The following is a 17,487-nucleotide window of genomic DNA, read 5'->3' as shown; positions in this document are numbered from 1 at the left end:
TCCTTCTAGATTTCCTAATTTATTGGTGTACAGCTGCTCATAATAGGTTTTTAAAATCATTTGTATTGCCTTGGTATTAGTTGTGATGTCTCCTCTTTCTTTCATGATTTTATTAATTTGAGTCTTTTTTCTTTTTAATGACTGGCTAATTGTTTATCTATTATGTCTTTCAAAAAACCAACTCCTGGTTTTGTTGATCTGTTCTGCAGTTCTTCTTGTCTCTATTTTATTGAGTTCTGCTCGAACTAACTTCAAGTTAGTGGTCAAAGCTCAGCCACCTGCGACAGTACGAGAAGAGCATCGTCAACTACAAGCCCAAGATCGACCAGCTCGAGAGGTGATCACCAGCTCATCCAGGAGGCACTTATCTTTGACAACAAGCTCACCAACTACACCATGGAGCATATCCGTGTGGGCTTGGAGCAGCTCCTCATCACATTGCCAGGATCATCAACAAAGTGGAGAATCAGATCCTGACCCAAGATGCCAAGGGCATCAGCCAGGAGCAGATGAATGAATGCTTTCATCCCACCCAGTGGTTGGGCCTCCTTCAACCACTTTGACCGGGATCACTCCTGCACGTTGGGTCCCGAGGAGTTCAAAGCCTGCCTCATCAGCTTGGGTTATGATATTGGCAATGACCCCCAGGGAGAGGCAGAATTTGCCCGCATCATGAGCATCGTGGATTCCAACTGCCTGGGGGTAGTGATGTTCTAGGCCTTCATCAACTTTATGTCTCGGGAGAAGGCCGACTCAGACACAGCCGACCAAGTCATGGCCTCGTTCAAGATCCTGGCTGGGGACGAGAACTACATCACCGTGGACAAGCTGCTCCAAGAGCTGCCACCCGACCAGGCTGAGTACTGCATCACACGGATGGCCCCCTACACGGGCCCCGACGCCGAGCCAGGTGCTCTGGACTTCATGTCCTTCTCCACCACGCTGTACAGCAAGAGCAACCTCTAACCCGTCCCCGGCTGGTGCCCTCATTGCCCGCTGTGCACCCCTGCCCTGTGCCCCCGCTGTCCCCCTCTCCCGCCTCTCAAGGGTTAGGTCTCCTTGCCCAGCCTCCAGCCGGGCGCCAGCTGGGACCCCACGTGGCATCGAGCCTTCCCGCCCACCAAGTGACAGTTTACAAAATTATTTTCTGCAAAAAAGAAAAAAAAGGTTATGTTAAAAAAAGTAAAAAAAAAAAACACATATTTTATTATAGAAAAAGTATTTTTTTCTCCACCAGACTTAAATGGAAAAGAGGAAAAATTAACTGCACCGAAACGTTTTGTTTTGTTGTGACATAGGAAAATAACCAAGCACAATGTTATATTCCATACTTTTTATCGATATTTTTCTCTCTCTGTATCATCTGCTGTATTCATTTCTCCAATATCATGTCCACCTTGATGTGGGGGGGGGGGAGGTCAGGGGGGATCTTGTCAGAAGGCACATTGGTGTATGTGTGTTTGCTAGCTCACTTGTCCATGAAAATATTTTATGATATTAAAGAAAATCTTTTGAAGTGGCTGTTTTTTAAGGAAGAGGGAAAAAAAAGAGTTAATAATTAACTCTCTTCTTCTGCTTGGTGTAGGTTTTATTTGCTGTTCTTTCTCCAGTTCCTTTAGATGTGAGGTTAGCTTCTGTAGTTGAGTTTATGTATAGAAGTTTCTGGAGTGAGGGGTGATAAACCTTGCCAGAGATTTTTCTGGAACTGTCCAGAGAGCCAGAAAATTCAAGAAAGAGCCAGATTAGCAGGGCTGCAGGTGGTCTACAGATCAAGATCTCTTTGCCATCTAAGGATCCAAACATCAAGACACCAGCATAATGGCTTGCCATCAGTGCTAATGTTTGATGAAGGAGCCAAGAACTATTTTTGCAGACTTTGGGCACAGAAACTTACCAGCTTAGTTCTTTCTCACAATGATGGCTGATATGCGTGTGCAGAGATCACAGTGAACCAGTAGTAAGGATTCATTTTTCATCTGGTAGTCAGTGTGGCAAAACCCAACAGCACGGAGCATATGAAAGAGTCAATATTGTTACATCTGCCAAGATATCTATACAGAGAAGCAAGAAGATAAAAACATTGAGATTTTGACTGTTGTAATCTTGGGAAAGAGGAAAGAAAATCCTAATAGTGATATAAAGTTACTGGTTAACTAAAGCACTCCTGGACTATTAAAGCTAATTAAAGTAAACATTGACAAAGAATCTGAAAGGTGTGCTCGCTTCGGCAGCACATATACTAAAATTGGAACGATACAGAGAAGATTAGCATGGCCCCTGCGCAAGGATGACACGCAAATTCGTGAAGCGTTCCATATTTTTGTGCAATTAAAAAAAAAAAAAAAGAATCTGAAAGGCAATTTCTTTTCCCAGTAGTCTATGAAGCAACTTATTTTCAAGATAATAAGGCATTAGTGACTAGGATACAGAATCTGATGAAGAATGCCCTTGTATTAACAGTACATTAAGATACAAGTCCTGCTCTTTTTGTGATCACAATTGAAGTAAAATAGTAACTTTCATGAAGTTCCTTATAGAATGAATAAAATTCTAGTCCAAAGTCTGTGATGATAAAATATATTTGGTTATTGAAGCTTAAGTGACATCAGGACAACAAATATTACACTATATGTTAACTGGGATTTAAATAAAAACTTGAAACAAACTAACAAAAAGTGGCAGCAGAACTTAAAGGCTCAGAGCACACAGCAAGATCTATGGGAACACTATGATTGAGGTTCCATTTCTCACACAAACAGTAGCAAAGAATAATAAAAATGATGATGTTTCTGGTCACCTGATGTGAAGATGACATTGTCCCACATGTCTTTTCCTCTCTTAAGGAACATATCAAGAACCTTGATTCATAATACTAAGATACAACTTTGATAGCTTTTGCTTGTATTTTGAAAGAACAGAAACCCAATAAGCTCAAAGTTCCAGTTATATAGGCAATGCCTATCTTAATATAATTAATCAAATTTGTTCGATATACAAGTATATAGACTGAGGACAAATTTTGCAAATTGCTCCATGAACCTATTATCAATGATATCTACTTGAATCCCCTGCTACAATGTCTAATAGGAGGCCTGGGTGCTAAAACCAGACTGATGTCAAATGAGTACTGGCATTTTTGTAGCCTAGTTAACATGGCTTATGAAAGTTCATAACTAATGATCAGAAACAACTACTCACTGTCTGCCCTCATATAAAAGCATTTGTGAAAAGATCCAATTCAATAACCTTCAGTCTCTACCCAGATAACTCCAAAATGTTCTCTGAAAAGTTCAGCATCATGATAAAATGATGCTAAGGATTTCCAAAAGCACAGTTGAATCTGGGGGATATAAGAGGATAACATGATGGCAGTTAGTACATTAGAGGAAATGTTGGTTAATAAATTCCTAATATATCTAGAATCTGCTAAGCTCTCTTAAGCATGTGTATTTTATTGACAAAGAATCATACTAAGTGCAAGGCCTTATCAAAGACTGTAAGGAAGTAGAAGACTTATGTAAAACCTTGAAATCCAGTATCTTACTTTTTGTTGATGGAGAACATAGAGAATGAAATGTCCATAGATCTATGAAACTAGATATTCTGTTTGGTGATATTTCCCTTGTTATTGGTAAAGAATTTAACAAATAACTAGAGATAGTATTAAATATGTTGCAGCAGCAAAGAAAGGTGCAAGATGGCAGAAGAGTAGGGTCCCCAAGTCACCTGTCCCCACCAACTTACCTAGATAACTTTCAAATCATCCTGAAAACCTATGAATTCGGCCTGAGACTTAAAGAGAGAACAGCTGGAATGCTACAGTGAGAAGAGCTCACACTTCTATCAAGGTAGGAAGATGGAAAAAATAAAGAAATAAAAGAGCATCCAAGGGGGAGCCCCCCTCTCCCTCCCCCTCCCCAAGCCGAGAGGAGCCGGGCTAAGGCCAGGTGGCAAGTACTTCCAGGACAGGAAAGCCCAGTCCTGGAGAAGCAGGAACTTTACCAATCTTCCTGGATGGAAAGGCACTCGCAGGGAACTCAGGCATGATCCCAGGAGGGACAGATGCCCTCAGGCTCCCAGGGGCACTAACAAAGGAACTGTGCCCCAGGGGAGAGCGCACCATACTCTGTGGGCCGAGCTCCCTAAAGGGCAGCAGCGCGCCTCTGGAAGGGCCCGGGGAGCAGTGTGGGCGGTGGCTCAGGCAGTGGCTCTGAGTGGAGGGGGCTGCGCTGCCCTGGGAGCGAGATTCCAGCAATGCAGGCCCTGGAGCCCAGGGCGCCGAGGTACAGAGCCCAGGATCAGCGCTCCCCCCGAGACAGGCAGAGGCCGGGAAGACACAGGAGAGCAAGGACACTCCTATCACCACCGGGAGCCCCGAGCTGTGCAGATCAGCGGACCCCACCCCCGGAGCATCCAGGCCCCTGCAGACAGGGAACTGCAGTAGTTAGTGTGGGAACTGACTCCAGGGCTGGGAGGGTGGCTGCCACCACTGTTGTTGTTCCTCCTGGTGTCACCTTGTACCTGGGACTGAGCAAGGGTTTCACAGGATAAACAGATAACACTGAGCCCTGTACCTGGCATGGGGGTGGGGAGCTCCCAAAGGTCCACACACCTAAGAATCAGCACAGCAGACCCCTCCCCCAGAAGACAAGCTGGAAGGACAGGGAAAAAGCAAGTTATTGACCAAGCAGCGGGGAAAACTTCCAGGGGAAGTCGAGGGATTTACAGTATATAGAATCAGAGGATACTACCCCTTATTTTTTATTTTCTGTTGTTTACCCCCGCATTTTATTTTTTATTTTTCTATATTTTTCTACTTTTTCCAGGACAGCTTGTTTGTGGCCACTCTGCACTGAGCAAAATGACTAGAAGGATAAAAACACCACAAAAGAAAAAATCAGAAACAGTCCTCTCTCCCACAGAGTTACAAAATTTGGATTACAATTCAATGTCAGAAAGCCAATTCAGAAGCACAATCATAAAGCTACCGGTGACTCTAGAAAAAAAGCATAAAGGATTCAAGAGACTTCATGACTGCATAATTTAGATCTAATCATGCAGAAATTAAAAATCAATTAAATGAGATGCAATACAAACTAGAGGTCTTAACGATGAGGATTTACGAAGTAGAAGAACAAGTGAGTGACATACAAAACAAGTTAATGGCAAGGAAGGAAGCTGAGGAAAAAAGAGAAAAACAATTAAAAGATCATGAGGATAGGTTAAGGGAAATAAATGACAGCCTCAGAAGGAAAAATCTACGTTTAATTGGGGTTGCAGAGGGCCCCGAAAGAGACAGAGGACCAGAAAGTGTATTTAAACAAATCATAGGGGGATCCCTGGGTGGCGCAGCGGTTTAGCGCCTGCCTTTGGCTCAGGGTGCGATCCTGGCAGACCTGGGATCGAATCTCACATCGGGCTCTCGGTGCATGGAGCCTGCTTCTCCCTCTGCCTGTGTCTCTGCCTCTCTCTCTCTCTCTCTCTCTCTCTCTGTGTGACTATCCTGAATAAAAAAAAAATTAAAAAATATATATATATTAAACAAATCATAGCTGAGAACTTCCCAAACTTGGGAAGGGAAACAAGCATTCAGATCTGGAGATAGAGAGATTCCCCACCCCCTAAAATCAATAAAAACAGTTCAACACCACCACATTTAAGAGTGAAACTTACGAATTCCAAAGATAAAGAGAAGATCATTAAAGCAACAAGAGACAAGCGATCCCTAAACTTTATGGAGAGAAGTATTATGTTAAGGGCAGACCTCTCCACAGAGACCTGGCAGGCCAGAAAAGGCTGGCAGGATAAATTTAGGGTCCCAAATGAGAAGAAAATACAGCCAAGAATACTTTATCCAGCAAGACTCTCATTCAGAATAGAAGGAGAGATAAAGAGCTTCCAAGATAGGCAGAAACTAAAAGAATATGTGACCACCAAACCAGCTCTACAAGAAATACTAAGGGGGATTCTGTAATAGAAAGAGGAGATTCAAGAGAACAATCCACCAAAACAGGGACTGAATAGGTTCATGATGGCACTAAATTCATATCCTTCAATAGTAACTCTGAACGTGAATGGGCTTAATGACCCCATCAAAAGGTGCAGGGTTTCAGACTGTATAAAAAAGCAAGACTCATGCATTTGCTGTCTACAAGAGACTCATTTTAGACAAGAGGACACCTACAGCCTGAAAATAAAAGATAGGAGAACTACTTACCATTCAAATGGTCCTCAAAAGAAAACAGGAGTAGCCATTCATATATCAAATAAATTAAAGTTTATCCCAAAAACTGTAGTAAGAGATGAAGGGGGACATTATATACTACTTAAAGAATCTATCCAACAAGAGGACCTAACAATCATCAATATTTATGCCCCGAATGTGGGAGCTGCCAAGTATATCAATCAATTAATAACCAAAGTTAAGACATACTTAGATAATAACACACTTATACTTGAAGACTTGAACACAGTGCTTTCTACAATCGACAGATCTTCTAAGCACAACATCTCCAAAGAAACAAGAACTTTAAATGATACACTAGACCAGAAAGATTTCACAAATATTTACTGAACTTTACATCCAAACACAACTGAATACACAGTCTTCTCAAGTGCACATGGAACTTTCTCCAGAATAGACCACATACTGGGTCACAAATCAGGTCTCAACTGATAAAAGAAGATTGGGATCATCCCCTGCTTATTTTCAGACCATAATGCTTTGAAACTGGAACTAAATCGCAAGAAGTTTGGAAGGATTTCAAACACGTGGAGGTTAAGGACCATCCAGCTATAAGATGAAAGGGTCAGGAGGGAAATTAGAGAAAAATTAAAAAAGATTCATGGAAACTAGTGAGAATGAAGATACAACCATTCAAAATCTTTGGGATACAGCAAAAGCAGTCCTGAGGGGGAAATGCACCATAATACCAGCATCCATCCAAAAACTGGAAAGAACTCAAATACAAAAGCTAACCTTGTACATAAAGGAACTGGAGAAAGAACAGCAAATAAAACATACACAAAGCAGAAGAACACAGTTAATTAAGATTCGAGCAGAACTCAATGAAATAGAGACCAGAAGAATAGTGGAACAGATCAACAAAACCAGGAGTTGCTTCTTTGAAAGAATTAATCAGATGGATAAACCATTAGCCAGCCTTATTAAAAAGAAGAGAGAAAAGACTCACATTAATGAAATCATGAATGAGAAAGGAGAGATCACCACCAATACCAAGGAAATACAAATGATTTTAAAAACAATATACACCAAAAAATTAGGCAATCTAGAAGAAATGGATGTATTTCTGGAAAACCACAAACTACCAAAACTGGAAGAGGAAGAAATAGAAAATCTGAACAGGCTGATAACCAGGGAGGAAATTGTAGCAGTCATCAAAAACCTCCCATACACAAAAGTCCAGGGCCAGGTGGCTTCCCAGGGAAATGCTATCAAACGTTTAAAGAAGAAACCATACCTATTCTACTAAAGCTGTTCAGGAAGATAGAAAGAGATGGAATACTCCCAAACTCGTTCTATGAGGCCAGCATCACCTTAATTCCAAAAGCAGACAAAGACTCCACCCTAAAGGGAATATAGAGCAATATCCCTGATGAAAACAGATGCAAAAATTCTCAACAAGATACCAGCCAATAGGATCCAACAATACATTAAGAAGATTATTCACCACGACCAAGTGGGATTTATCCCTGGGACACAAGGCTGGTTCAACACTCGTAAAACAATCAATGTGATTCATCATATCAGCAAGAGAAAAAACAAGAACCATATGATCCTCTCAATAGATGCAGAGAAAGCATTTGACAAAAGACAGCATCCATTCCTGATCAAAACTCTTTGGAGTGTAGGGATAGGGGGAACATTCTTCAGCGTCTTAAAAGCCATCTATGAAAAGCCCACAGTAAATATCATTTTCAATGGGGAGACACTGGGAGCCTTTCCCCTAAGATCAGGAACAAGACAGGGATGTCCACTTGTACCACTGCTACTCAGCATAGTACTAGAAATCCAAGCCTCAGCAATCAGGCATCAAAAAGAAATTAAGGCATTCAAATTGGCAAAGAAGAAGTCAAACTCCTCCTCTTTGCAGATGACATGATACTTTCCATAAAAAAAAACAAAAGACTCCCCCGCAAGATTGCTAGAACTCATACAGCAATTCGGCAGTGTGGCAAGATCAATGCCCAGAAGTCAGTGGTATTTCTATACACTAAAAATGAGCCTGAAGAAAGAGAAATTAAGGAGTCAATCCCATTTACAATGTCACCCAAAAGCATAAGATACCTAGGAATAAACCTAACCAAAGAGGGAAAGGATCTATACCCTAAACACTACAGAACACTTCTGAAAGAAATTGGGGAAGACACAAAAACCGGGAAAAATATTCCATGCTCATGGATTGGAAGAATTAATATTGTGAAAATGTCAATGTTACCCAGGGCAATTTACACATATGGTGCAAACCCTATCAAAATACCATGGACTTTCTTCAGATATTTGGAACAAATCATCTTAAGATTTGTGTGGAATCAGAAAAGACCCTGAATAGCCAGGGGAATATTAAAAAAAATCATAGCTGGGGGGCATCACAATGCCAGATTATAGATTGTACTACAAAGCTGTTGTCATCAAGACAGTGTGGTACTGGAACAAAAATAGGCACATAGACGAATGGAACAGAATAGAGAATCCAGAAGTGGACCCTCAACTTAATGGTCAACTAATATTCGACAAAGCAGGAAAGACTATCCACTGGAAGAAAGACAGTCTCTTCAATAAATGCTGCTGGAAAAATTGGACATCCACTTTCAGAAGAATGAAACTAGACCATTCTCTTACACCATACACAAAAATAAACTCAAAATGGATGAAATATCTAAATGTAAGACAAGATTCCATCAAAATCCCAGAGGAGAACACAGGCAACACCCTTTTTGAACTTGGCCACAGCAACTTCTTGCAAGATACATCCATGAAGGCAAGAGAAACAAAAGCAAAATGAACTATTGGGACTTCATCAAGACAAGAACCTTCTGCACAACAAAAGAAACTGTCAACAAAACTCAAAGACAACCTACAGATTGGGAGAAGATATTTGCAAATGACGTATCAGATAAAGGGCTAGTATCCAAGATCTATAAAGAACTTATGAAACTCAACAGCAAAGAAACACACAATCCAATCATGAAATGGGCAAAAGACATGAACAGAAATTTCACAGAGGAAAACATAGACATGGCCATCAAGCACATGAGAAAATTCCATCCACGTCAAAGCAAATGGTGGTGGGTATTTGTCATTTCTAATGGTTGAGTAATATTCCACTGTATACATATACCATATCTTCTTTATTCATTCATCTTTCGAAGGACACTGAGGCTCCTTCTACAGTTTGGCTATAGTGAACATTGCTGCTATAAACATTGGGGTGCAGGTGTCCTGGCGATTCACTGTATCTGTATCTTTGGGGTAAATCCTCAGCAGTGCAATTGCTGGGTCGTAGGGCAGATCTATTTTTAACTCTTTGAGGAACCTCCACACAATTTTCCAGTTTGGCTGCACCAATTCACATTCCCATCAACAGTGCAAGAGGGTTCCCCTTTCTCCACATCTTCTCGAACATTTGTTGTTTCCTGCTTTGTTCATTTTCCCCATTCTCACTGGTGTGAGGTGGTATCTCATTGTGGTTTGATTTGTATTTCCCTGATGGCAAGTGATGCGGAGCATTTTCTCATGTGCTTGTTGGCCATGTCTATGTCTTCCTCTGTGAGATTTCTGTTCATGTCTTTTGTTGGGCTTGGTTCTTAACGTATAAAAGACATATGAAGGAAATATAGTAGGGAATCTGAAAAAAAAAGAGAGGAAAGTCAAACAAGATGGAATTATTCTGAGAAAAGAAAGTTACTGTCCAACAGTACGGACTTCTCTTTGAAAATATTCATGGAAAAAGTGAAGTTTTGAAATCTTCTACTTGGGAAAGTGTTTTTAGAAATGCTTCCTTCCAGTTTCATGTTTTGGTATTAGAGCTCCTTAGAGTTTGTTTTCCTTTCCTTTTAACATGGACATGCATGCCCCAATCATGAAAATGCATATCCTATCAGGGTTTTAAAGAATCTATTTTGAAGAATTTTGAATCATGATTATGAAAAGTATTTGTTTATATTCTCTTTTTAGGTCTTTGTGAAGAAGTATCCACTGATAAAGAAATATTTGGGTTCCATGGGATTCCTGACTGGTTCAGTTAGTAGAACACGTGACGCTTACATTTATTTGTAAGTTTGAGCCCCACATTGGGTGTTAGAGATTGCATAAAATCTTTAAAAAATTAGAAAGGGAAATATTTGGTTTTCAAACAAAAGGCATTATAAGCATACTGAGTTTTATTACAACTGACAAATCCCACTAGGTTTTTATAACACTTCCAACACTTGTTTCCTTACACTTTAATTTTTAGTATTTTTTTATCTTAAAGGAAAGACACTCTTGGTTATAATTTGACAAGTCGACCTGTCTTCTCATTTTTTCTGTATTGTTTAGCTGCAGAGGGTGGATAAAATTGAACAAGGTTAAGAGAGATAATTTCTTGCTAAAAGTAACTAATTCTGCATCATTTCCCATTAAGCTAAGAATTAAATGGAAGAGTAAATCAGAATTTTTCCACGCTGTTAGGGAAGCATTGAATTTTAACTGAATGTCAGATTGTTAAAGGTAACAAAGATAGAGTATATACAGAGCCACTTGAAAAGATTAATGATTCTATTCTAATTATGCCAATTTATTTTTTAAATGAAAGTATTCTCCTGCAATTATTTTGATAAATCCTCTTAAAACTCTTCTTCTTGCTCCACAGTTAGTATCTATCCCATTGGTAGCTAGTGTAGGCAGTTGCCAGAATAATCTTTATATTCAGTCAATAAGAAGTTCATAATTTTGAAAGTGACCACATAAAGGATGAGATCACCTACTTCCCTTGAGGAGTTAGGATAATTGCTTGTTTTCAAAAGTGTTTGACTAATAAGAATTTGTGAAGGTAAGTGCCATCCTTAAAATTCTTCTAATGTCTGACATCTTTATATCTTGCTCTTTGCTGCTGTATTTTGATTGTCTAAATTTTATGCTGCTATTCTTTGAGTTAGTAGGTTGAAGTCTATTTTTTAGATAGGCATACTTAGTTGAAATAGTCACCATGTCATTTAATGTTTTGTTTTCTAAGAATAAAAGCTATTTATTTGCTTATCCATTTAAGTATTTCTGAAACTCATATGACTTATGGCTATTTAAGCTACTCAAAGGTAACTGTTTTGCCTCCAGAAATAAGTGTTGCCTTGAATCAATATAACACTCTGGTTAGTGTCTTGCTCTTAGAAATCACTTGGATAGTACAATCCATATTCATATTTTAGCATCTTATCCATAAAATAATCAGAGCATTTTTGTTAAATATTTTGCTGAAATCAAAATACTACGTATGTGAACAATGTGTGTTCTTGACAATCCTAATTCCAGAGAAACTCTTTTCTCCATTGTTTCCTTAATTGCCTATGAGGTCAATTATTAAACAAGCCAAAATTTATCATATGTTTTGCTTTGGGAACACTGAAACTTCAGGCATATTTCTTGAAATTGTAGTCTCCCTTAATTTTTTCTTCCCAGTGTGCTAGTTCTGTGAAAACGATTAGAAAGTATCATCTGTATCCTCCCTGTTTCCAAACAGGTTGTATGAGATTCCCATTTAGTTATTTTGTTGTTTCACCTCACCATGCTTCTTCCTCTAAATTCATAGATATTTTTCCATTCTATATTTTTGCAACATCTTACACTTTTGACTTTTAAAACCTATTTTTGAACAGATTATCTTTAATTATAATTTTTCACTGAATACCATGCCATCAAGCCTCAGTGATGCTTACTCAAATCTATTTAACCTCTTTGTGTGAGAATCTCTAGATGCTTTCATTTGTCACTCATACTCTCACTATTGGTAGAAGACAGCTGAAGCTAAAACTAGGACTCCCAAATATCTTCCCTATTGTATTTTAATGATAATTACTGAGATGTATGTATATACCACATCTTCTTTCTCCATTCATCTGTTGAAGGGCAGCATGGCTCATTCCACAGTTTGGTTATTGTAGACATTGCTGCTATGAACATTGGGGTGCAGGTGTCCCGGCATTTCACTGCATCAGTATCTTCGGGGTAAATACCGAGTAGCGCAATTGCTGGGTCATAGGGTAGCTCTATTTTTAAATTCTTGAGGAACCTCCACACTGTTTTCCAGAGTTAATGCCAACTAAATCTATGACACACAAAGAACTTATAATCTTTGGATGTCTCTTAATAGCTTGATTCTAGTTTAACTTGATGGATGAATAAGATAAAATAATTTTTCTTTGAGTTATTTTAGTTAAGAAAACCATTTAATAATATGTGTGGGTATGAATAGTGGAAGCCTGGGTAGGCAGAATGTAGGGGGAGGCTCATTTGATGGAATCAATGAAGTGCATGACTTATGAACTGAACTCCGATTTACAAAACCATTAACATTTGAGTTGGAGACAATGTAGTGGTCACCGAGATTAGTGGTTCTCATCCCAAATCTATTAAATTAGACTTGATGGGGGATGGGGCAGCTGGTCCAGGATCAAAGTTTGGGAAGTCCTGACTGCATCCATCCTCTATGCACTGCAGGAATCCCCTCTGCAATGTCCCTAGTATACTGCCACCTACTGTAAACACTTCCAGTGACAAGGAACTTAATGGCTTCTGAAGGCAATACATTTCACTGTTTAAAGCTCTAATTGCTAATCAAATTCAAGTAGACAAGCATATTTTGAGAGTCTACTATGTTCCAGGCACTTTATATACATTATTTCTAATTCTCATAGTAACTCTATTGAAAAGGTCCTTTTGCCTTTATTTGTGTATTAGGAAAATGAAGCTCTGAGAATGGCTTATCCAAATTTATACAACTTAGTGATAGAACTGAGACTGAAATCTTTTACTGCCTGAGGCAAACATTTTCCTGTTTAAGTCTTTAAAATCCAGGGATCCCTGGGTGGCCCAGCAGTTTAGTGCCTGCCTTCGGCCCAGGGCATGATACTGGAGTCCCAGGATCGAGTCCCACATCGGGCTTCCTGTATGAAGCCTGCTTCTTCCTCTGCCTGTGTCTCTGCCTCTCTCTCTTTCTCTCTGTTTCTTATGAATAAATAAATAAAATCTTTAAGTAATAATAATAATAATTCTTTAAAATCCCGTATAGAGTATGTATTATTCCCAATTTACAAATGAAGAAACCAAAGTCTAGAGAGCTTTAGTGATATTCAAAGTAAAACAACCAGTAAGTGACAGATTCGTAATTCAAACTCATTTGTATCTGACTCCAAAACCTGAGATCTTAACTATTATGTCTTAAACCCTCTCATACATTTGAATGTAATACTTTGTAATAAAAAATAGAATTAGCATAGAGAAAGAGGTAGCCAACTCTAGTAGTAAAGGGGATCCATTTAGTTTTCTAGTTAAGGTGCAATCTAACCTTGGTTTCAGAAGACAGAGATCATCCAGACAAACAAAGGAAAGGAGGACAGTAGTGGATAATGAGCCTAGAGAAATGTTTAGAGCTAGACCGCTTCACAGTTACAATCTGCCTGCAGGTACCTTCCCCACATCACTCCCTGGAATAATGTTAATTTTTACATTCTTTCATCTGTCACCTTACCATTTTTTATGTTTCTTCAAAAGTCTTATTACTATAATAATAATGGATACTACTTATTGATACTCACTATATGCCAGGCACTGTCCATAGAATTTTACATGGAATGATTCATTTAGTCCTCACAACACTCTTTGAGAAAGGAACTATTAATATTCCTATTTTGCAAGTGTGAAAACTGAGGCACAATAAGAGCAGCAATTTATATAAGGCCAAAGAGCCAGTAAACTAGCAGGTATGAAGTACAGCAATCTAGCTCCAGAGATTCCTTTTATAACTACTGCACTCTACTACCTCACTAGTTGGCTTTGTACTATGTAATCATCTGTTCCACTTATTGTCTCTCTCCTTTGACTGGAATGTGAGTTCCATAAAGGCATGGGCTATTTTGTAAATACTATATTTCTAGCACCTAAAATAGTACCTGGCATATATGAATTAATCAGCAAATAATTTTTCAAAGAATGAATTATTTCAAGACATTTTTTTAGTATCTTTTATATACTACATTGTGCTAGGTAATAAAATTACAGAGGAAGTCTAATCCTTCTTCCACAAGACGGTTCTTAAAATAAGTCAAGTCAGGTTTTGTATCCTTTTTAAAATTCCTCTTTTCTAGAATTAATAGCCTTATTTTGTTCCAACATTTCTCATGTCACATGATATTACTCAGGCCTTCCTCTCTGGACAGGAGCAGTTTATCAGTAAAAATAAGGGGTACACAAAAGTTACCAGAGTTCTTTAGAAATGGTCTGACCACCTTTTCCATACTCTGTGCTTCTTTTAATGGAACCCAAGATTGTCATTGATTTTCTAGCAGCTATACCAAATTTTTTATCCTTGTAGAGTTGGAAATAAAAGTTCTACACTCTTTTTGGTAGAATACCCCTGAGAAGCCATGCAGCCCTGGACTCCTGTATGTTGGGAGATTTTTTATTACTGATTCAATTTCTTTGCTGTTTATGGATCTGTTCAAATTATCTATTTGTTCCTGTTTCAGTTTTAGTAGCTTATTTGTTTCTAGGAACTTATCCATTTCTTTCAGATAGTCCTATTTGTTGGCATATAATTGCTCATAATATTTTCTTATACCTGATTGTATTTCCTTGGTATTGGTTATGATCTCTTTCATCCATGATTTTATTTATTTGGGTCCTTTCTATTTTTGATAAGTCTTGCTAGGGATTTATCAATCTTATTAATTCTTTCAAAGAACCAGCTCCTAGCTTCATTAATCTGTTCTACTTTTTTATTTCTATATCATTGATTTCTGCTCTAATCTTGATTTTTTTTTCTTCTCCTGCTGGATTTAGGATATATTTGCTGTTCTTTTTCCATGCCCCTTAGATGTAAGGTTAGGTGGTATATTTGAGACTTTTCTTGTGCCTTGAGAAAGGCCTGTATTGCTATATACTTTCCTCTTAGGACCACCTTTGTTACATTCCAAAAGTTTTGAACTGTGGTGATTTCATTTGTTTCCATGTAATTTTTAATTCTTCAATTTCCTGGTTGACCCATTCATTCTTTAGTAGGATGATCTTTAATCTTCATGTATTTGTGATCCAAATTTTTTCTTCTCATTGATATTGCTTTATGGCATTGCAGTCTGAAAATATGCATGGTATGATCTCAATCTTTTGGTACAGGTTGAGACCTGATTTAGGACCCAGTATGTGATCTATTCTTGAGAATGTTCCATGTGCACTTGAGAAGAATGTGTATTCTGCTGCTTTAGGATGAGATGCTCTGAATATATCTGTGAAGTCCCTCTGGTCCGGTGTGTCATTCAAAGCTCTTGTTTCCTTTTTCATCTTCTGCTTAGGTGATCTGACCATTGCTGTGAGTGGGGTGTTAAAGTCCCCTAGGATTATTGTATTATTATCAAGATATCTTAAATTTTGTTATTGTTTTATATATTTGGCTGATCCCAAGTTAAGGGCATAAATATTTACAACTGTTATGTCTTCTTGTTGGATAGACCTCTTTATTATGATACAGTATCTTTCTTCATCTTTTATCACAGTCTTTGGTTTAAAATCTAGTTTGTCAAATATAAGGATGGCTACTCCACCTTTCCTTTGATGCCCATTAGCATGATAAAATGTTCTCTACCCCCTCACTTTCAATCTGTAGGTGTCTTTTAATAGTGTGAGTCTCTTGTAAGCATCATATTGATAGGTCTTGTTTTGTTATTAATCTACTTTAATACCCTATATCTTTTGATTGGAGCATTTAGTCCATTTACTTTCAGAGTAATTATTGAAAACTGAATTTAGTGCCATTGTATTACCTGAAGAGTCACTGATCCTGTAGATTGTCTCTGTTCCTTTCTAGTCTTTGTTACTTTTGGGCTCTCTCTCTCCTCAAAAGATTCCCTTTAATATATGCTGCAGGGCAGGGCTAGTATTCATAAATTCCTTTAGTTTTGTTTGTCTTGGAAATTATTTATCTCTCTTTTAATCTGAATGACAGCCATGCTGGATAAAGTATTCTTGGCTGCATGTTTTTTCCATTTAGCATGTTGAATACATCTTGCCAGTCCTTTCTGGACTGCCAGGTTTCTGTGGACAGGTTTGCTGCTAGCCTTATGTGTCTACACTTGTAAGTTAAGGACTTCTTGTCCTGAGATGCTTTCAGGATTGTCTCTTTAACTTTGAAATTTGCAAGCTTCACTATAATATGTTGAGGTGTTGACATATTTTTATTGATTTTGAGGGGAATTCTCTATGCTTCCTGGACCTGAATGCCTGTTTCTTTCCCCAGATTATGGAAGCTCTCTGCTCTAACTTGTTCAAATAAACCTTCTATCCCTTTCTACCACTCCTCATTTTCTGGGACTCCTGTTGTTCAAATATTATTTTGTTTTATGTAATCACGGATTTCTCTAAGTCTCCCTTAATGATCTAATAGTTTTCTTTCTTCTTTTCAGTTACCTTATTTTCCATCATTTTATCTTCTGTATATATCTATATTTTCCATCATTTTGACTTCTATATCACTGATTCTCTCTTCTACTTTATTCATCCTCAGCCTCCAATTGGAACTGTATCTCAATAGTAGCATTTTTTATTATGGCCTGACTAGATTCAATTCTTTCATTTCTATAGTAAATGATTCTCTAGCGTCTTCCATACTTTTTTTTCCAAGCCCAGCTAGTATCTTTATATTTGCAGTTTTACATTCTGGTTCAGACATCTAACTTACATCCTTATTGATTAAATCCCTGGCAGTGAGTACTACCTCCTGCTCTTTCTTTTGGGGTGAATTTCTCCATCTTGCCATTTTCCCAGAAAAGAAAAGAAGAAAGAAAGAGGAGAAAAAAAAAAACAGAAAAATCCAAACCAAACCAAACCCAACCCAACGAAAAAGAAAACAGAACAAAAAAACTAGATCCTGGGTATGCTTTTATCTCCTTGTTAAAAGAAACTAGGTCCCAAAATAAGAAAGAAAAACTTATATGTGTATATATAAAATGTATATATAAATATAAAAATTTGAAAAGAATAAAAAAGGAATTGAAAAAATAGGAAAATAATTGAAAAATAATACTGAAAGACTAAAGAATAAAAAAAACAAAGAATACTATATAGTGTTTTCCCCCAAGACCTAAAACTTTGCTGCCCTCTATGATCAGTAAACTTGGTGAAAGCCAGTTGTTCACAGTAGTCTTCTGGGGGAGGAGTCTATTGTGCTGATTCTCTGGTGTACTTGCTGTATTGGAAATGCACCTCCTTTACCCAGAGGC

At 38.2% G+C, this 17,487-nt stretch overlaps 2 non-coding genes across 2 annotated transcripts; one reads left to right on the top strand and one right to left on the bottom strand.

The window, feature by feature from the left end:
• The first annotated feature begins 2,215 nt into the window (after window positions 1-2,215).
• LOC119868705 lies at window positions 2,216-2,322 on the top strand. The gene has a single exon (XR_005386655.1). It is a non-coding gene; the product is annotated as a U6 spliceosomal RNA (small nuclear RNA).
• Window positions 2,323-13,972: 11,650 nt separating this feature from the next.
• MIRLET7J (microRNA let-7j) lies at window positions 13,973-14,040 on the bottom strand. Its single transcript, NR_049415.1, has one exon. It is a non-coding gene; the product is annotated as a microRNA let-7j (primary transcript).
• Window positions 14,041-17,487: the final 3,447 nt, after the last annotated feature.

The sequence above is a fragment of the Canis lupus genome, chromosome X, assembly GCF_011100685.1.
Source record: "Canis lupus familiaris isolate Mischka breed German Shepherd chromosome X, alternate assembly UU_Cfam_GSD_1.0, whole genome shotgun sequence".
In the NCBI taxonomy this organism is placed as follows: domain Eukaryota; kingdom Metazoa; phylum Chordata; class Mammalia; order Carnivora; family Canidae; genus Canis; species Canis lupus.
This window is presented reverse-complemented; position numbering and strand designations above follow the sequence as displayed.